Source organism: Zingiber officinale, chromosome 10A (assembly GCF_018446385.1).
Source record: "Zingiber officinale cultivar Zhangliang chromosome 10A, Zo_v1.1, whole genome shotgun sequence".
Lineage (NCBI taxonomy): Eukaryota > Viridiplantae > Streptophyta > Magnoliopsida > Zingiberales > Zingiberaceae > Zingiber > Zingiber officinale.
The window spans coordinates 18362073-18381245 of NC_056004.1; the positions used below are offsets into that span (position 1 = coordinate 18362073).

The 19173-nt window shown below is 38.3% G+C and overlaps 1 pseudogene; it reads left to right on the forward strand.

Annotated features, from left to right (window-relative positions):
- The first annotated feature begins 652 nt into the window (after positions 1 to 652).
- On the forward strand, positions 653 to 13276 carry LOC122026381 (annotated as a pseudogene).
- Positions 13277 to 19173: the final 5897 nt, after the last annotated feature.

A 19173-nucleotide genomic window follows, 5' to 3' on the forward strand; every position in this document is an offset into this window, starting at 1 on the left:
CTATTTTATTTTCACTTTCAAGGGCCATTGTAAAATTAGTATAAATTTATGGAGTTACGGTCATAAATTTAACTAGCTTCTAATCGAAAAATGGAAGAATAACTAGAAGGGAAGTCGATCGGATGTTTCTAATAGACGGTTTTCTCTTCTGGTTAGTCGATTGAATTGGCGACCGGATTTAAGAATTCTGTGGATCTCGCTACAAAAATAACCAGCTTTAACGGAAAGAAGAAAACTAATGGACCCCCACGGCCAGCTCACACCAGCACATTCTTCATTGGTCATGCTAAATCAAAACCCCGGCCGCACCTTCCTTTTATTATCAGCAAACATGTGCCATGAGTTGGTAAAGGTTTAATAAGAACAAAGGAAGAAAAACATTTCGATTTACGCCACGTAAGTTTCTAAAAGTTCGTTTTACCCCTCAAAGTTTGTGAAATTACATTGTACGCCTATAAGTTTTTCAAATACGAAGAAGAGGCGAAATGTAAATCTTTGAAGTTCAAAAATGAGGGGGCTAAATGGGAATTTATTGTTTTTTTTCTTTTTGGTCCTAAGAGTTTCACAATTACAATACTATTAACTTCAGCAAGGGAGATGCCATGTCCTTGCGCTGTTGCGGTGAACGCTGTGGCAAGATCAATGCACTCGCAGCTTACTTTTGCAACGTAATTCTCTCTCTCTTTTTGACAGCCGTCTGTCTCCTGATTGATTGGTTCCTCTCTTTCGTTCGCAATTTCATCAGCCGTGGCGGAGAATTAATCTACTAGCAGAGTCGGGGGAGAAGAAGCAGAAGACGAGGAGGGGCATTTTGGGAAAGAGTGGCGCTGAAGGTTTCCTCCCACTTGGATTCCAACCACACCGCCACCGCTGCTGCCGCCGCCGGCATCCGCCACTGCCGCGCGGACTAGTGTCGCTGCTCTCCTGCAGTTGCGAACGCTCAATTTTGGCTTTGCAGTGAATCTCAAGGAAGTATGATGGCGGTTGTTGCTGCTGTTTCGGTTGCAGTCGTTGGTGCTACCAAATCCTCCTCCTGACCGGCCCTCCCCATTTCATTCCGTTCCGCTCTTTCTGTTCTCCAACAAATCATTCCATCGCGCCCTCTGTCTGTCTGTCTCTCTTCTCTCTCTTTCTTTCAGAATTCATTTCAGAGTCACTTCCAGACAGTGTGCGCGCGCCGCGCGACCAAAGTTGGCATTTTTCTTGGGTTTCTGCTCCTTGCTTTTGCGTTCTATCTGGAAAATTTCACAGCGGAGTGGATCTGGTGGTCGTGGTTAGCCTCGTCGCATGGTCTTGGGCAGTGTGCTCTTCGAGGAAGATGGCGGTGGAGAGCGGGGAGGATTGCTGCGTGAAGGTGGCGGTGCACGTAAGACCTCTCATCGGCGACGAGCGCCAGCAGGGGTGCAAGGATTGTGTCACCGTCGTCCCCGGGAAACCACAGGTTCCTTTTCTGTCTTCTCATCTCTCCATTGTTCATCTTTTTTTTTTCTTTGAGAAACAAAAAGAAGTAAATGATCGAACTTTTTCTCCTTTGAGTGAATAATGTAAATCTGGATGAACTATTTGCCGAAGAAAAAGAAAAAAAACGATGAATTTTCTTTATTCTACTTTAGTTTCTCACTGATGTTTTTGGTTCTTGAGATCTGATTCGTTCCTGTGTTTGATATATGCCTACTTAATCAACTTTTTCCTTTTTTTTTGCCTGTTATGGAGGATCAAGGGTAATGCCTGCTAGTTGCAAGCAAATATTTTATGGGTCTTTCCTTGAAATTCCCCTGTGTTATCTCTTTGCCTTTTCTGAGCAACTGTAGAACTGTTTTCCTTTTCAAAGCGATTATGAGAACGCATATGAGCACCGGATTATTCTCAAATCTTGTTCTGATTAGTAATCGCACTTCAATTATTATTCCCAAATTTATTGAAGATAACCTCGTTCTTTTCCTCTTTGAATACTACCAAAAGGTCCACTCACTTAAATCTCTTTTCTATTGATACCTATGAGTTCCGGTTAAATTTTTATCTTCCTTATAAATTCCAAAGTTTGCTTGATGATCTTCTCTTCCTTCTGCAAAAGGTTGAATAAGAGGTTCCGTTTTTTTTCCCATCCAGTAAGGCTCGTACCAGGCCGTCAAAGAGAGAAATTTCTCTCTCTGTTCACCTTCATGTCAGTATTTTTAATTTCTACCCTTAACTGGTTCAGTTGTGATGGACAAAACTGCAACCCCTAATTGTAATTTCTCTAATTGTGGGAACTTAAAAAAAAAATGACAGTCCACAGGAAGTGGATCGGAATATGGAGAACTTGTTCACTATGGTTATCTTTTATGACACTGCTAACATCTGTTACATGAATTTCACATGCCATTTTCTTGTCAATGTTAGGATTTCCTGAAAGTAGTTTCAGATTTCCAGAAATTTCTTGAATTTCCAAATCACAGATAGTTACTGAAGATTTCTGACATGCAGGTGCAAATTGGCACCCATTCGTTTACTTTTGATCATGTATATGGGAGTACTGGTACTCCATCGTCCGCCATGTTTGAGGAGTGTGTTGCCCCACTTGTGGATGGCTTATTCCAAGGATACAATGCAACTGTTCTTGCATATGGTCAAGTTAAGTATCAGAATATTTAATAGTACAGATGGGTAAAATCTTTGTGCAATGTAGCCTGAAATACTTACAGCATTGACAACTTGATTCGCTACAGACAGGGTCAGGAAAAACATACACTATGTAAGGATGCTTCTCAAACAGGTCTTATCCCTCAAGTTATGAATTCTTTATTTAGAAAAATTGAGACTTTGAAGAATCAAGCAGAATTTCAGCTGCATGTCTCATTCATTGAGGTACAAGGAATTTAGTTTGCTATGCCTTTGTTCCCTTATTCTCGGATAATTCCACTTTTAATAGAGATTGTGCATCATATATTCACATTTGTTGCTGTTGTATATGCCTATTTTGCCTGAAATATTACATCAATTGTGTTCTTGAAATCTCTTCTTCCTTGAACAACACCACATATAAAGATATAAAATCGATAAAATTGACTAGTTATTCTCTCTTGGAAAGAATTCCTCACCTGACCATATTACATTTGTACCTACTAGGCCATTTTTACATATTTATTGCCTATACTCGGTGACAGCAGGCAATACATTTCTGATGTGTATTTTGAGCAGTTTCTTTGCTAGATAACATTCATTATCTTTTGTAAATTTGTATGATAATCTTAGTTCATTTGCGATTGAATTATTTGTCTATACAATTATGTCTTTTCCAAACAATGTTCTTTGTCATCTCATACTGAGAATTTGTTTTTTGGAACATGGAGATATTGAAAGAAGAAGTGAGAGATCTTCTAGATAGTTCATCTGTCAGCAAAGTTGAGGCTGTGAATGGACATGCTGGGAAGTTGACAATACCTGGAAAGCCCCCAGTGCAGATACGGGAGGCATCAAATGGGGCAATAACACTGGCTGGATCAACTGAGACTTTTGTGAGCACTCAAAAGGAGATGGCTGCATGTCTAGAACATGGTTCACTGAATCGAGCAACTGGAAGTACAAATATGAACAATCAGTCAAGGTTAAGATGATAGATTAGCAGTCCATCTCCATCTTTTATCTTCTCAAAAGAATAATAGAATTGCACTTAATTGAATTCTCTTTTGTTGTATTAGAGTATTCCTATTTTTCAAGTATCTACCTTACAAGCTACAACAATTGGTTCGCTGCTGCTGCTTGTTTGTTTATTCTCTAAAACCATGCATGATTTGCTCTATGTTTGAGGTTAGCAGACAGGTAATTCTTGATTAGTAAGCCTTCTGACTTGGTCCTGCAGGAAGAATAGTACTTGACCTATTAGACATGCTAAATAGTTGCTTTCACAATCAAGTCTTCTACATGAAGCACACTTGAAAGAGAAAATGGATAGCATATAACTATACATCTTTCTTGACGGTTACTCGCTGCAACTGACGAACCCAGAACTCGTCCACTAGTTGTGCACATAGTTTAGCTATCATTTTGCAGAAGGCAATTGTCCTTACCTTCATAGTATAAATTTTGGTTGGTATCATATTATCTTATTGTATCCTTATACAATTACTAATTTCTTGACTGCTGAAATCATTGGGACCTGGAACTGTATACTTAGTCATGTTATTTTTTTTTTCAAAGGATTTGAGTGACAATGCGTCACTGCATTTTATTGAGGTTCTAGAATATGATAGCAGAAGCTGAGCCAGCAACTACAAATGCAATTAATGTCAGCTTATCTCATTAGACAATGTTCGCATATAAAGCTCACAGCATATGAAATCAATCATTATCTAAATACTAAATGGAATCCTTTTCCCTTGAACTGTATAATTAAGTTGTTTTCCTCCATTGAACTTCCCTATACATGTCTGACAATCAATTTTTTCATACTTGTATGCTTCATGAACTGTCTAGATGTAATATCATATACAATCTAACTTGTATTATGAACCTGTCATTTTTCCAGTGTTGTTGCTTTTCAATGATTTAATATAGCCTTGTGCATTAGAGTAATGAATATCTAAAGGATGTTTTCTAAAACTGGCAAAAAATTATGATCAACAGACAAGTACAGAGTGTGAAATTCGAATTATTTAAATTTACTTCCTTAAAATTACAGAAGTGAACTTTTTTCCTTCTTTGTTGATCAATAAAGTAGCACAATTATTTTTTTGTTGCAACATGGATCTATGCCATTATACTTAGTTATGTTATTCTTTTTTTTTGTGGAATAGTCGTTCGCATGCCATCTTCACAATCACATTGGAGCAAATGCGCAAAATTGGTGCTAATGTCACTACTGAAGGTGCCCACATGGAGGACATAGGTGATGACTATTTATGTGCAAAACTGCACCTGGTAGATCTTGCTGGATCAGAACGTGCCAAGAGAACAGGCTCAGATGGTCTTCGATTCAAGGAAGGTAGTTCCCCTGGTTCTTTATTTATACAACAACCAATCAAATACTATGTTTTCCAACATTCATGTGCTTGCTTGTTTCAGGAGTTCACATTAACAGGGGGCTGCTAGCCCTTGGAAATGTCATAAGTGCTCTTGGAGATGAGAAGAAGCGAAAAGAGGGTGCCCATGTTCCTTACCGTGATAGCAAGCTTACTCGGCTTTTGCAGGTTTGCTGACATTAATCTTGGCATGCTTCCTACTTATTGTTGCGCTTTTACCCTTTCATCAAATGGGAATAGATCAACAAATAAGCATGCATATGAAATTAGGGGTGGGAAAAAAATACCAAAAATTCGGTATATCATTCATACGGTACCGAAATATACCAAACCATACCGATTTTACTGTATCAAAATTTTCAGTATACGGTACTGATATTGAAAATTTACTATAAACAATATGAAATTATACTATACTGAAAATTTGGTATACCTAAATTTCCGTATAGCATCAGTATTAAATTTTTTTATACTGAATTTTTCAATACGGTATGCGGTTTAGGATTTGTTATACCTTACTGAACCACCCCTATATGAAATCATCATTTGCTCAAAAAAGAAAGACCTTATTTTACACTTTGGAGAATCATGAACTTTGAAGTGTAGTTTGAGATAATTGAAACACAGTAAGAACAAAACATAATTTTCAGTTATCTAGATAGTGAATGGATTTATATATGGCATCTACTTATGGTGAATGTGTATCTTTTTTAATTTTCAAATTTGATATAGGTGGTTTGAGATGTTTGAAAAATCTTCATAGGGGGATCTGGTAAATTCTTTTTGTGGTTGCATGTATGAGTTGGGTTGGGACAATAAATTGACACTTTCTTGATAAGAGCATCTACAACGCTATTAACGCGTGACGCGTTAATAGCAATATAATATTATATATATATAAATTTTTTCAATCTGTAGGCCTTTAACAGCGTTCAATTCCTTTAACGCATTAAATGCTACAGTGCATCTACAGTACATCCACGTAGATATTAACGCTGAAATATTAACAGCGATGTGGATTCTCTAATAGAAATATAACATTATTTTAACTAATTAAATTAGATGCCACATTTTCAACTTCCTCCTACTCTACCAAGTATTGGAGAACAATTAAAGAGTTGCAGGACATTTCTTTCTTTACTAGACTGATTTTTTAGGAAACCAACTGAGTCTAAGATCAGAAAATTCTATGGTTAGTTTTAATACCAAAATTGCTCTAAACCTAGAGGACTGAATTAGGATTGTGCATGTAGTGGTCAATGTTGAACCTGTAAATGCAGGACATCAACAAGCTATTTTTATAGTACTGTTGATGTAATATCTTCAATAGTACTGTGCTATTTTTTTTATATTGTTTGAATCTTTTTTAATTATACATGAATATCATGAGGCTTATCATTCTGAATTTGGTACTCTATTTTTCAATGAACATAGCAAGAATCTCCTTTAAACTGTTCCTTATTTTGTTAACTTCATGCAGGATTCACTTGGTGGAAATAGCAGGACTGTAATGATCGGTATCTTTGACTGCTTGAAGCTTAACACTAAATATCAGAAAACTATTTTATTTTCATAACAATTCCTATTGAAATTCTGGTGAAATAATAAATAAGATGATCATTCTTCAATGATCAGAGTATACTTGAAATAACACTATTCTCATGGAATACAAAGCTTTATCTAACTAAATTAGTTTCCCCCTTTCCAGCCTGTATCAGTCCAGCTGATGTTAATGCAGAAGAAACACTCAACACATTGAAATATGCTAACCGAGCTCGCAACATTCAGAATAAGCCCATTGTGAGTTTCCAACTTGAAGAAATATTCTTAGGAAACAATGAAATCATTTAATGGCAATATGAACTTTACTTCTTATTACCTGCTGAACTCTTTGTTTTTTGGAATCTATCTAGGTCAATAGGAATCCAATATCAGATGAGATTCAGAGAATGCGGCAACATATTGAATATCTGCAGGCAGAATTAACCTGTTACCGTGGAGGAGGTGCATCAGATGATATTCAGGCAATTATTTTGCTCTTTCTGTCAATTTTTGTGGTGGTGATGATGGGCAAATCATTATAATAAGATATTAAATGGCCAGTTCACTTGACAGTAGACATTCTAGACTTACTGAATTTGACAGAGACATCTAATGAGCAGACTTGTATTTGTATCCCATATGCTCTTCTGTTTGTTTCTGTGTACTGTTTGAACTGTAGTTTATGTCTGTTTTGATTTGTAGGCTCTGAAAGAGAAAATCTCTTGGCTGGAAGCTACTAACGAAGATCTGTGTAGGGAACTTTACGAATACCGTAGTCGATTTTCTCAGGATGAGCATTTCGATACAGATTCTAAAGTATATTTCTTGAACACCCTTATTGACTTTTCTCCTTCTGTATCTTTTAATTCAACTACTTGATGTAACCGACCAAAAGTAATTAAATTAATTAAAAGTTTAGTATTGAAGTTTGACTAGATTAGGATTAAATTGATAATGGTAATCTTTGTTTTGATTAAGGTTTTTGTAATTCATAGTGTTCATATTTAATCTGATATAGACATGACACATGATTTTTATATATATATTTTTTATATTTCTTTTGTTGTCTTAGTCAGTAAATATTATTATTTACAAAAATACTTAGGTATCTGGTGGAACACTTAAGTATTAATCACTACATTGCAAAAATAATTCTCTTTCGTTTGTGCCTATGAATATTCTAGCAGCACCATATGTTGGTTAGTATCTGGTGGAAGCTCATTGGTTTAATAAAAAACATTTATGTTGTGTTTTGAAATTTCAGAAATCTGGAAGTTGTTTTCTTAAAGAAGAAGATAAAAAGAGGAGCCTGCACAACACAGAAAGCTTTGATTATCATATGGCTGAGGCTTTGCGAGGTATTAAAAATAATTTGTGTTTAAGACTGTTAATTAGTTTTTGGTGTTTTAAGAATGCACATGATATATTTTTTTTCATCATGTTGTAGTTATCCTCAACCATTTAATTTTTGGGGTGATGTTTCATTGCTTCATCAGGTGATTCAAAGGACATAGATGAAGAAGTAGCCAAAGAATGGGAGCACACTATATTGCAAGACTCTATGGGAAAGGAGTTGAATGAATTAAATAGACGACTGGAACAGAAAGAGGTGATAAGATTGCATCAAATTTTATTTTTCTATAAATTAATTAAAGAAAATTATTTTACTATAGTCTTTCGGGGCCACCCCTAGGCCCTAGCTCCCCTCCCTCAGTGCCCACCTTGTCCATTTCAACTATTGCACTCATACTTTTTTTTTTTCACTGGTGGACAACAACCATTATAGTTTGTAAAGCTTGATTAAACCATTAGTTTAACTTGTATGTGATTTGTTAATGGTGATAATATACTATCACAGCAGACATGTTTGAAGTTTGTTATCTAATTCAGATATCTTCGCAGCTGATTTTTTTTGGATTTCTTGTCAAACGTAATTTGGTTTGATTATTCTATGAATTCTTTGATTCCATACAACTCCAGAACGATGCTCTTTAGCCAATTTATTGGCACTTAACAAATTTTCCTGTCTGTGCAGTCTGAGATGAAAATGTTTGGTGGACTTGACACATTTTCTCTTAAGCAACACTTCAAGAAAAAACTGATGGAGCTTGAAGAGGAGAAAAGAACAGTCCAGGTTAATGGACAGAGACTGATTTTGTTATTTACTCCGTTTGTTTCCATGATTCTCCCCTACTGCTGATCTTCTGGTAACTCGTTGCAGCAAGAGAGAGACAGATTGTTGGCTGAAGTTGAAAACCTTGCTGCAGCCTCAGATGGCCAAGGCCACAAGTTGCCAGAGAACCACTTGCAGAAACTGAAGGCCCTTGAAGCACAGGTTGATTATCTATTCCTGAACTTTTATTATGAACTAATAATGAAAATGCACTTCTTTCAGATTCTATGACTAACACATTTCTCTTTTCAGATATTGGACCTCAAAAAGAAACAAGAGAACCAGGTTCAATTGTTAAAGCAAAAACAGAGGAGTGAGGAAGCAGCGAAGAAGCTACAAGAAGAGATACAATTTATTAAGTCACAGAAAGTTGTTGTTTATGGCTAAATATCTTGTCATTCATTTATTCCATTCTCCATCAAAAAGTTTCTTCTTGTGTTTAGCGGTATCTCTATTCTGCAGGTCCAGTTGCAACACAAGATAAAGCAAGAGGCAGAACAATTTCGGCAGTGGAAGGCTTCTCGTGAGAAGGAACTACTTCAGGTGCAGTTTATGTTATAGTTTAGGGTATTAGGATTCATATAAGACTGGAAAATGGGTCAGGCAATTCTCTTGACTGTAGTTATATTACAAGTAATAGTCCCTATAGTTTCAAGAAGTCAGAATTTGTCTTCTGCTCTGGTTGTCTTTTGATTCTAACAGAGAAACCACTATGATCCATATATGATTACTCTACTAAGTTCCAAACAGTGCTTATAATTTTAGGCGAAGAGCATAGACACACAACCTCTATCCATATTATTCCACTTATAATTTATCAATCTTTATGCTGCTCAGAGTCATCAATTTGATAGTAACATGACCAAAAAAGGAACTCTAACAGAAATCTTGGTTTCATGTTGTGCAAAAATCTTTATTCATTTCCATTTCATTTGGATGCCATTTTCGTAGTGATATTTTATCTAATGGATCATCATTTGATGAAATTGTACAGCATATCATCATATTGTATGCTATTTATATCCTTTTTAGTAGAAAAAAATAGGAACTAGTGGAATCCATTTGCCCTATAAATTTATTTTAATTTTATGCATTTGCACAATCAGCTAAAGAAGGAGGGAAGAAGAAATGAGTATGAGCGACATAAACTTCAAGCATTGAATCAGAGACAAAAATTGGTAAGTGTAACCCTTCCCTATGAGGAAATCATCACTGTAATTGTTTCTTTTATTTCCTGTAGTTGTGATATTACAGGATTACTAATTTGTAAGATCTAGCTTATTCTCACAGTAGTTGTGATATTACAAAATTTGTATTAGCTCTTTGGACTTATAAGAAGTTAATATTTTACTAATCATGCTACCGAGGATCGAGAAGATGAAGATGGGATTTGTGGGAATTGATTTTGGAGTAAAAGAAAGCTATATAAGGTCTAAATTTATACAGTGGGCAGCAACATGGTTGGGTAGGTCTCATCCATGATAATCCCGTTGATTTGGGTCCACATATAGAATGATATGTTTCGCTCTGTTGACCAAAACTAAACACACCATTTCAATCCTTAGTGTCGTGATAAATTAGTGATAGTCCTAGTCCTAAAACCAAGTGCATGAGTGTATCCTAAACACATAAAATTATTATCGTCGCGTTAAGATGCATGTACTCAAAGCAGTACCATGGTTGATGTTTTGTAAATGCTTACAGCATCACGTAGGTCATTTTTGCAGTTTTAACAGTTGAGACATTATGTCATTGGGATCTCAAAACCTTCCGCAGGTTCTTCATAGGAAAACGGAGGAGGCTGCAATGGCTACCAAGAAGTTGAAAGAGCTGCTTGAAGCTCGAAAGTCATCAGCACGTGAAAATTCTGGTATGCTTCTTTAAGAAACTGGTTTCTAAGCTTCAATCCTCTAATAGGACAATTTTGATTTTACTTTTTCTTTTTCTTTTTCCAGTTATTGGAAATGGTCATTCACCAGGAGTTCCAGTAAGCTATCTATATATTTAGTTTTTTTTACTGCAGAGAATCTAGATAAGAAATTAAGTGAAAATATATGAAATCTAAACAAAATTTTCAGTTCAATGAAAAATCTCTACAACGTTGGCTGGATCATGAACTTGAAGTTATGGTGCATGTGCATGAAGTTCGGAATGAATATGAGAAACAGAGTCAAGTGTAAGTTGTCTTTTTATCAGGAGAATGGATCATTTCTGTTTACAGACTTGGTTATGTTCATTCCCTTTGTTCAGACGTGCTGCCTTGGCTGAGGAGCTTACCTTCCTGAAACAAGAGGAGGCTTCATCATGTGGTGCCAGTCCACCGAGAGCAAAAAATGGAAACTCAAGGTAGATAGTAGCTTTACAAGAATAATAAATATATCGAGTGCAATTTGGTTATTTATGCTTATGAATGCTTGGTCATGATTTTGTTTAAAAATCTTCAATAATAAAAATACCATAAAAACTTGTATTAAACCAACTTGAACTTACTTAAAGATCCTGTTTGCTGATCAACCCCTTTGCAGAATGCCCTCTTTGTCTCCAAATGCTCGATTATCAAGAATAACATCGCTGGAAAACATGGTGAGCATATCATCAAACACTCTTGTAGCCATGGCTTCCCAACTTTCGGAGGCAGAGGAACGCGAACGGGCATACACAGGGCATGGAAGGTGGAATCAGTTGCGCTCCATGGGAGAAGCGAAGAGCTTGCTTCACTATTTGTTTAACGTTGCAGCAGATGCAAGGTTGTATTCCTAGTTTTTGGCTCGATATTCGCTTTTGTGAATAATAATAACATGAAGTTTGCATCAAAGGACAAGAAAATGGAAAGAGAAGTAATACACTCCTTGCTGTTCTACATATTGGTTAAAAGATGGCCAGTTAGTCTGTAGGTTAAAATGGAAATTTTCTCATATTATTCTGACCAAATTGCTATAAGTTTTCTTGAATTTTCAATCCACTAAGTAATGTCTTCCTTTTGTGTATTTGGAATAGATGCAAATCGAGGGAGAAGGAAATTGATATCAAGGATCTGAAAGAGCAACTGAATGAACTTGTTAGCCTTCTTAGACTCAGTGAAGCACGGAGAAAAGAAATGGAGAAGCAACAGAAGATGGGAGAGCAAGCTGTTGCAGTTCCATTAGCGACATCACCTTTGGTAAGCTCGTGTTCAGTTCTTGACAGTATCAAGTGGATATTGAAACTCTGAGATATGCTTGCAACTCTTTTAAGATTTTCCCCAAGCTAAGGCCAAACCAAAGAGATACTTGAGCTCGAATGGCATAAATTTAATGTTCAACTGCTAACGACGAATCTAATGACTTAATTTTTTATCTGCATGCATACCAAATGGGTATCTGAAATTTGCAAACATGTAATCCTTAACACCTCTTGACACACAAGTATCTTTCTTGCTAAAGTCAGGCAAACAATGTAGATATGTTCTCTTCAAGTCCTGAAATTAAACTCAAGCCATGTGTACAGAAGATATGATGAGATTTGGAAACTTATACTCTGAAATTTTGTGTCAATTAATAGATGAGCTCAAATGGTTCCCTGAAGCACTCTGCTGATGACACTAGTGCTCCACTTTCTCCAATAGCAGTACCGGCGCAGAAACAACTAAAGTACACTGCTGGCATCGTTAATAGCCCAAGCAAAACGGCTGCGAGTTTTGACAATCAACCACTGAAGGTCTTATTTCGTTCCCTTAATATGATTAACTTGCAAACCATTTTAAGTATGGTTGAGAAAGATCTCTTCTCAAACTGCAGATGGTGCCAATTGGGCACCTGTCGGTAGGAAAGAAACTGGCGATAACTGGTCATGGAGGAAAGCTTTGGAGATGGAAAAGGAGCCATCATCAGTGGCTCCTACAGTTCAAGTGGAAATGGCAGAAACCATGGAAGTTGTCTCAATGGATTCAGCATAGTGACAAAACAATTATGAGAGCTAGACCCCGATCCCTCCCTCTCCAGAAGATCTCTTGACATATAGCTTCAAACTGGTACCCAACAATCCCAACCAGTCCCCGTGCGAGTAATTTTATAGCATGAAGTGGTCAGAAAATCTCCTTCATATGTAATCAAGGCTCGACAATCTCTTTTCTTAGAGGTTTTGATTAAAAGAGAAGTCCAATTTGTACATGTTTATAGCTTATTTCTTCATGTGTAAATTGTAAGCATATAGGTAAGCATATTGACAAGGAAATTACTATCAGCCACACTCCCATGTTCCTCTTCGATAACAAGGCCCCATAATTGTCCCCCGAATGTAAAGATTTTCGTCAGTCTTTCCAAAAGCTCTGAAGCATCTTGTAAAGCATCAAAAAAATCTATAAAATGCTGGTAATGAAGGGAGATGAAGGGCAAAGCTTGGCATTGGCTTGGTACACTTTCTTTTTGTAATTGTTATATTTTTGCTTTGGTGTTGAGTTATATCTTGTATGTATTAAGCATACCAAACCTTTCTGCCATTGTTTGTGTGCATTAGGGGTAAATGTCCAACAAGTTTCATTTCACTGATTTAAATCAATGTAAGTAGATGGTTATTTCTTCAATGCAAGAAAGTGGCACTTTCTTGGCAGTAAGAATATAGAAGTTAATCGGTGTTCCATGGCATAGAGAAAATGTTCTAGCTTTGGATTTGAAAACAGATTTTTTGTTGCAGTGAACTGAAGCGGACAAAAAAGATTCATTGATTCATTGTGTTGCAGAGTGAGAACTGAGAAGGTGTAGAGAAGAGTTCGCTTTGCTTCTCAATGCCGGAAAGAGCTAAGTTGAAGGGCTAAAATGAAGAAAGTTAAAATATGATGACTTATTTTTAAATTTCGATGATATCTAAGTGTCTCAATGGAAATCTAAGTTGGAAATATGAATGGAAATAAAGAGATAGACAGAGAGGACTCCATTGTATATTTTAGTTCTACGTTAGAAGTCCTAAGACATTTATGGTTAATTTATATTGTATCATACGTATTGCAGTTGTGAACAAATATATAGGGAGAAGTTCTCTTTCATGCATGGGTCTATAGGGATGCAAATTCAGAATCTAGATTGTTTTGTCCCAAGTTGACTCGGTATGAGCACGACTTACCTGCGTTGAATGCTAATTGGTTGGGATAAAATTGGTCCAAATGGAATAATTAACTTTTTTTGCCACATGTTTCCTGTGTTTTGCTGTTGCTCAAAAGTATAATGAGACTAATGCAATATGTAATCGAGGCATTGAAGAACCTTTATTCGGTCATTTACTATAGCCAAAGTTGAGCTCCCTTATAAGGAGGAGGTCATGAGCAGAATAGAGAGCAATAGAAATTCTTCCACCTTCGTGAGAGCATTCTGGTACGTACTCAGTTCGCCATGACCACCAATGCTTGATGGTGATCGCAGTTTGCTGTTGTATCCTAGGAAACAGATCACCCATGTAACCTTGAAGCATCGTTAAAGGTAGGGCGAATCTGTTTTAAAGAAACTGAGTTGATGTAGGACTCAACTTTGTTCTTTTCAGACTCGCTCCTGAGTATTGGATTGAGTCACACGTGGGGAGGGGGGGGGGGGGGGGAATCACGTGGTTTTAAAATACTTGTCGAGTACACAGCGAAAAAAGAGAGAGTTAAAAAGCTAAGTAAAAGAACAAGCAAAAAGAATATGCAAACTCGGTTGGTTTACTTGGTTCGGAGCCTTCGACAACTCCTACTCTAAGACACAGGTCTTGCAAACTTATCGATGGGTAATTCACTAAAATACCTCTTTTGGTACCTCCGGAAAAGGGAATCGAGTACAACGAAAAGACGGAACAAGTGTAACACATTGCACTTGTCCTTTTGTAATAATTAAGTACACAATTTATAAGTTCGTTACCCAACAGCTTCGAAGTTTATCAGCTTAGGCTCGGTGTCGGTCGGCTGCTCGGCAGTAGTCAGGCGCAGTAGCGTCATAGCAAAGTTACAGCAGGAAGTCGGAGCAGTTGGAACCTCAAATGGACGCGTAGAAGCTCTTATGGAAGTTGTTATAGAAGCTTAGGTCGAGAAACCCTTATAAAGGTTGTGGAAGACACCTTCAAAGGCCTTGAAGGCGCCTCCAATATGGCAATTCTGATCCCGAACAAGCTGACCCTTATCCGCGACGAGGTCTAATCTTTATCCTGCGGAAGGCACTTTTTAAGCATCAAAGGCACCTTCTATGAATAGTGCTAAGGCGCCTTCCAATGCTCCCGGAAGGCGCCTTGGGTACTGTTCACCCGAGACTTTTTGTGCTCTTCTTGCCCTACAAAACATGTTAGTTCAATAAACCATAACCTATAAGACAAGTGTTAGCATAATTATACTAAGTAGTAATTAGACCTTGTCTCTCCTGAGACCAGGATCTAGTCAAGGTCTCAGTTTAGGGATCCGAAATTGACCTAAACTGGACCGACACCTATTGTCCCTCAAATCGGGACACGTCTTCACTAAGTCACTATCCTTCAATGACTTACCTTTACTTACCAACGTGCAGTCAGTTGACTAGCCTCATGATCCACCAGGTCTTCATGCTAGTTGTCAGGTCCGCAGGCCTAACTGGACTTCCTACCAGATATCAGGTCGACCCATTGACCTATCTGGACTTCGCACCAGCTATCCGGTCCCGTAGACCTAGCTGGATTTTAGCCTAGTGTCAGATCCTCTAGACCTGTCAATTTCTGCACACTTAGCAAAGCACTTAGATCACAAAGACACCTAACTTAAAAGGGGGGGGGGGGTGAGGGTGAATCACGTGTATTTAAAAAAATAGTTTTTTTAAAAGATAAAAAAGAAAGTGCAGCGGAATTAAAAGCAATAAAAGAAAGCAAGACACGAAACACAAGCAGTTACTTGATTTTGAGCCTTCGGTGCTTCCTACTCCAAGACCCACGATCACTCAAACCGTATCGATAGACAATCCACTAAAAACTTCTTCCACTACTGTCAGAAGAGTGAATCGAGTACAAGTATGAAAATGAAAAAAATGTAATAACTTACACTTTCCTTTTGCAAGTATGAAAGATATACAATAAATAAAATCGTTACCAACACTTAGAAGAATGAAATTTGATTGAGCTTGTGTGTTGGTGTTGGTCTGCCGACAACGGTCAGACGTAGTAAAGCAGCAACAGTAGGTGAATGAAGTAGCAGGATGATCGTCATAGCTCATGTTGAAGTTCTGTCTAAGTGGTTGGTTGAACATGCCTTTTAAGCAGTGTTGAGGGCGCCTCCAACCTTATATGAGACACCTTCAACCTGGAGTTTAATCTTGCAAAGTTTGGTCGCTTATCAACTCTGATTTCTATCTGTGCGAGGACACTGTTAGGACCAAAAGTAGCTAGAGGGGGGGGGGGGGGGGGAATAGCTTGTCGCGTTCGCTCGGTGTGCTTCGTTGCTTGGCGTTGCTTGTTTCTTCTTGGATGTGCAGCGGAAAATACAGAAACAAACACAAAACGCTAACACTAGGATTTTACTTGGTATCCACCTCACAAGAGGTGACTAATCCAAGGATCCACACCAACGCACACACCCTCCACTATGAATAACACTCCTTTATGGTAACTACCAAAGGCGGAGAAGCCCTACAACACTCTCAATACAAGAAGAAGAAAGGGAAATACAAGTTAAGCAAAAGCTTACAAGATGTGCAGTAAAAACCCTAACCCTAACTTCTTCCTCTTGCAATAGATCCGCCTCTTGACTTGGAAAGCCTCCAAGAACCTTCAAGAACTGGCGATCACGTGCTTGTAGAGAGCTGTGGAGGAGCTGGAATGAATCTGAGAAGAGCTCGTGAAGAGATGCCGAAGACCACGCTCGCCTGCGGCTTTAAACACGACGCAACGGTCGGATCCCGATCGATTCAAATGTTCCGAATCGATCGGGGAGGCTTTGGATCGATCCACGGATCGATCCAGAGCGCCTCTGTGCTCTGGAAACGCGCCTGGATCGATCCACGGATCGATCCAGCGCTTATCGCGCGAAGCAGCATCGTCCCGATCGATCGGCTGATCGATCGGGACCTCGATCGATCCACGGATCGATCCGAGCTTTCATTGGGAAGAATCAATCGATCCAGCGATCGATCCGAGCTGGATCGATCCACGGATCGATCCGACTTGGTTTTGCCCAAACCAAGTCCCAAATCTCTAACCAACATCCGGTCAACCTTGACTGTTGGTACATCATGCCTCGCATCTGGTCACTCCCTTGACCTGCCAGGACTCCCCACCAAGTGTCCGGTCAATCCCTTTGACCCACTTGGACTTTTACTCGTCGTGCCAAGTATCCGGTCACTCCATTGACCTACTTGGACTTCCACCAGATGTCTGGTCAACCTTGACCCATCTGGACTTCCTTCCTTGCCAAGTATCCAGTCAATCCCTTTGACCTACTTGGACTTCCCAACACCAGATGTCCGATCATCCTTGATCCATCTGGATTTCCTTCCTTGCCTGGCTTCACTCACCAGGACTTTCACCTAGCTTCACTCACTAGGGTTTTCCATCTGCCTAGCTTCACTCACTAGGACTTTCACCTGGCTTCACTCACCAGGATTTCCTTCTGCCTAGCTTCACTCACTAGGACTTTCACCTGGCTTCACTCACCAGGATTTCCTTCTGCCTAGCTTCACTCACTAGGACTTTCACCTGGCTTCACTCACCAGGATTTCCTTCTGCCTAGCTTCACTCACTAGGACTTCCATCTGCCTAACTTGCCAGTTAGGACTTCCCAGTCAAGTATCCAGTCAACCTTGACCTACTTGACTCTTCTTCAATCAATATCTTATTGTCAAACATCTAAACCCTAACCAAGACTCAGCTTGGTTAACCAGGTCACCCTTGACCTGAGGGATATTGCACCAACAATCTCCCCCTTTTTGATGTTTGACAATACCACAATAACACTTACAATCCCACATGTAAGTTAGGCTAATCCTATAGCCTCCTTCTTCATGCCACTAGGTAATGAACCCATAAATTAAGCTTTTCATTCTCCCCCTAAAAGGGCAAACTCCCTCTAGGTAATGAAAACCTAACTTACTTCCTTTCATTCTCCCCCTATTGGCACACATCAACCCCTTACAAAAAAACATCAACCCGTCTTTGGACACACATCAACCTATGCTCCAATTTTGGGCACACTTCAACAACTCCATTTGTTGAAGACTCTCCCCCTGAAGAGTTGCTCATCGTGATCACAATTTCACTCATGTGATCAACTCAATATTGAAGGTCCCATACCCTTCATTATCCTTAACTTTTCCCTCAATGTTGACAAATACCCAACCTTGAGCATTTTCAACCACTTGAGTTGCCACTTGAAATGATGAGGATATCCACTCCCCATTTATCCCCATTTCAAGTTTAAATGCTCAACCTTGAGCAAGTTCACAACAGAAGGTTAACCACCTTTCAAGGTTCATGAAAAATAATTTTCATGTCTTTAAAGAGTCCCTCCCCCTAAAGACATGGTGGTAACTTCTGTCATTGCACCAACAATGACTTGGAATCCCTAAACCTTTAGGAAACCCAGATTTAGAAGTTTTGAGGTTCAAATGTTCAAAATTTGAAACTAACCTCAACCTAAACTTCAATGAAGTCTTCCTTTACCATTCCATCCTTGTTTTCAACATGAAAACACCCTTTTTATGTATACAAATGTATTTTAAGGGTTTGGAATGGTTACCTAGACTAAAATAGGTTCAACGTGCTGAAATCAGGCTTTCCCAGCCAAAATCAGCAACTTGGATCGATTGAAGTTGGGTTCCAATCGATTGAACCTCTCTGAATCGATCCACTGATCGATTCAGACACCCTGGATCGATCGGCTGATCGATCCAGCGAGCTTCTGCTCGCGGGAAATGCCTTCTGAATCGATCCATGGATCGATTCAGGCACTCCAATCGATCCATGGATCGATCGGAGCTCTGATAGTTGTTGAAATTCCATTTCAGTCAACTTCAGAAACCCCTAGAAAATTCTACAAAAATCCAAAAATTATGAAATTTCGTGTAGACATTGTTTAGGGCATATATTATCAAGGAAAAATAGTTTTCTATGAAAATACATCATATTTTCAAAGATTGACACAAACTTGAAAACTTGCAAAAACTTTAGTGTTTTCTTCAAGTTTGTGTCTAACTATTCAATGGTGATTACTATCAAAAGATAGCCTTCACCAAGGTTTTCCAAAAACATTTTAAAACATTTTCAAAACCAATATCCCATCATGTTCCTTGGGCATAATGCACATGACTTGTACATTAGCTTTCCCAATGACGGGAAAACACATAACTATGTGTTTTGATGAACCTAAAACTCAAAAGAATGCACTAAATCAACATTTTGAGTTTTGTTCATCTTCCTAACATCTCACTTGTATCTAATGTGCACTAAAACACATACAAGTCATCTTATAGTCCTTGTGAGATGTAAGATTTTGGTTTTGCCCTA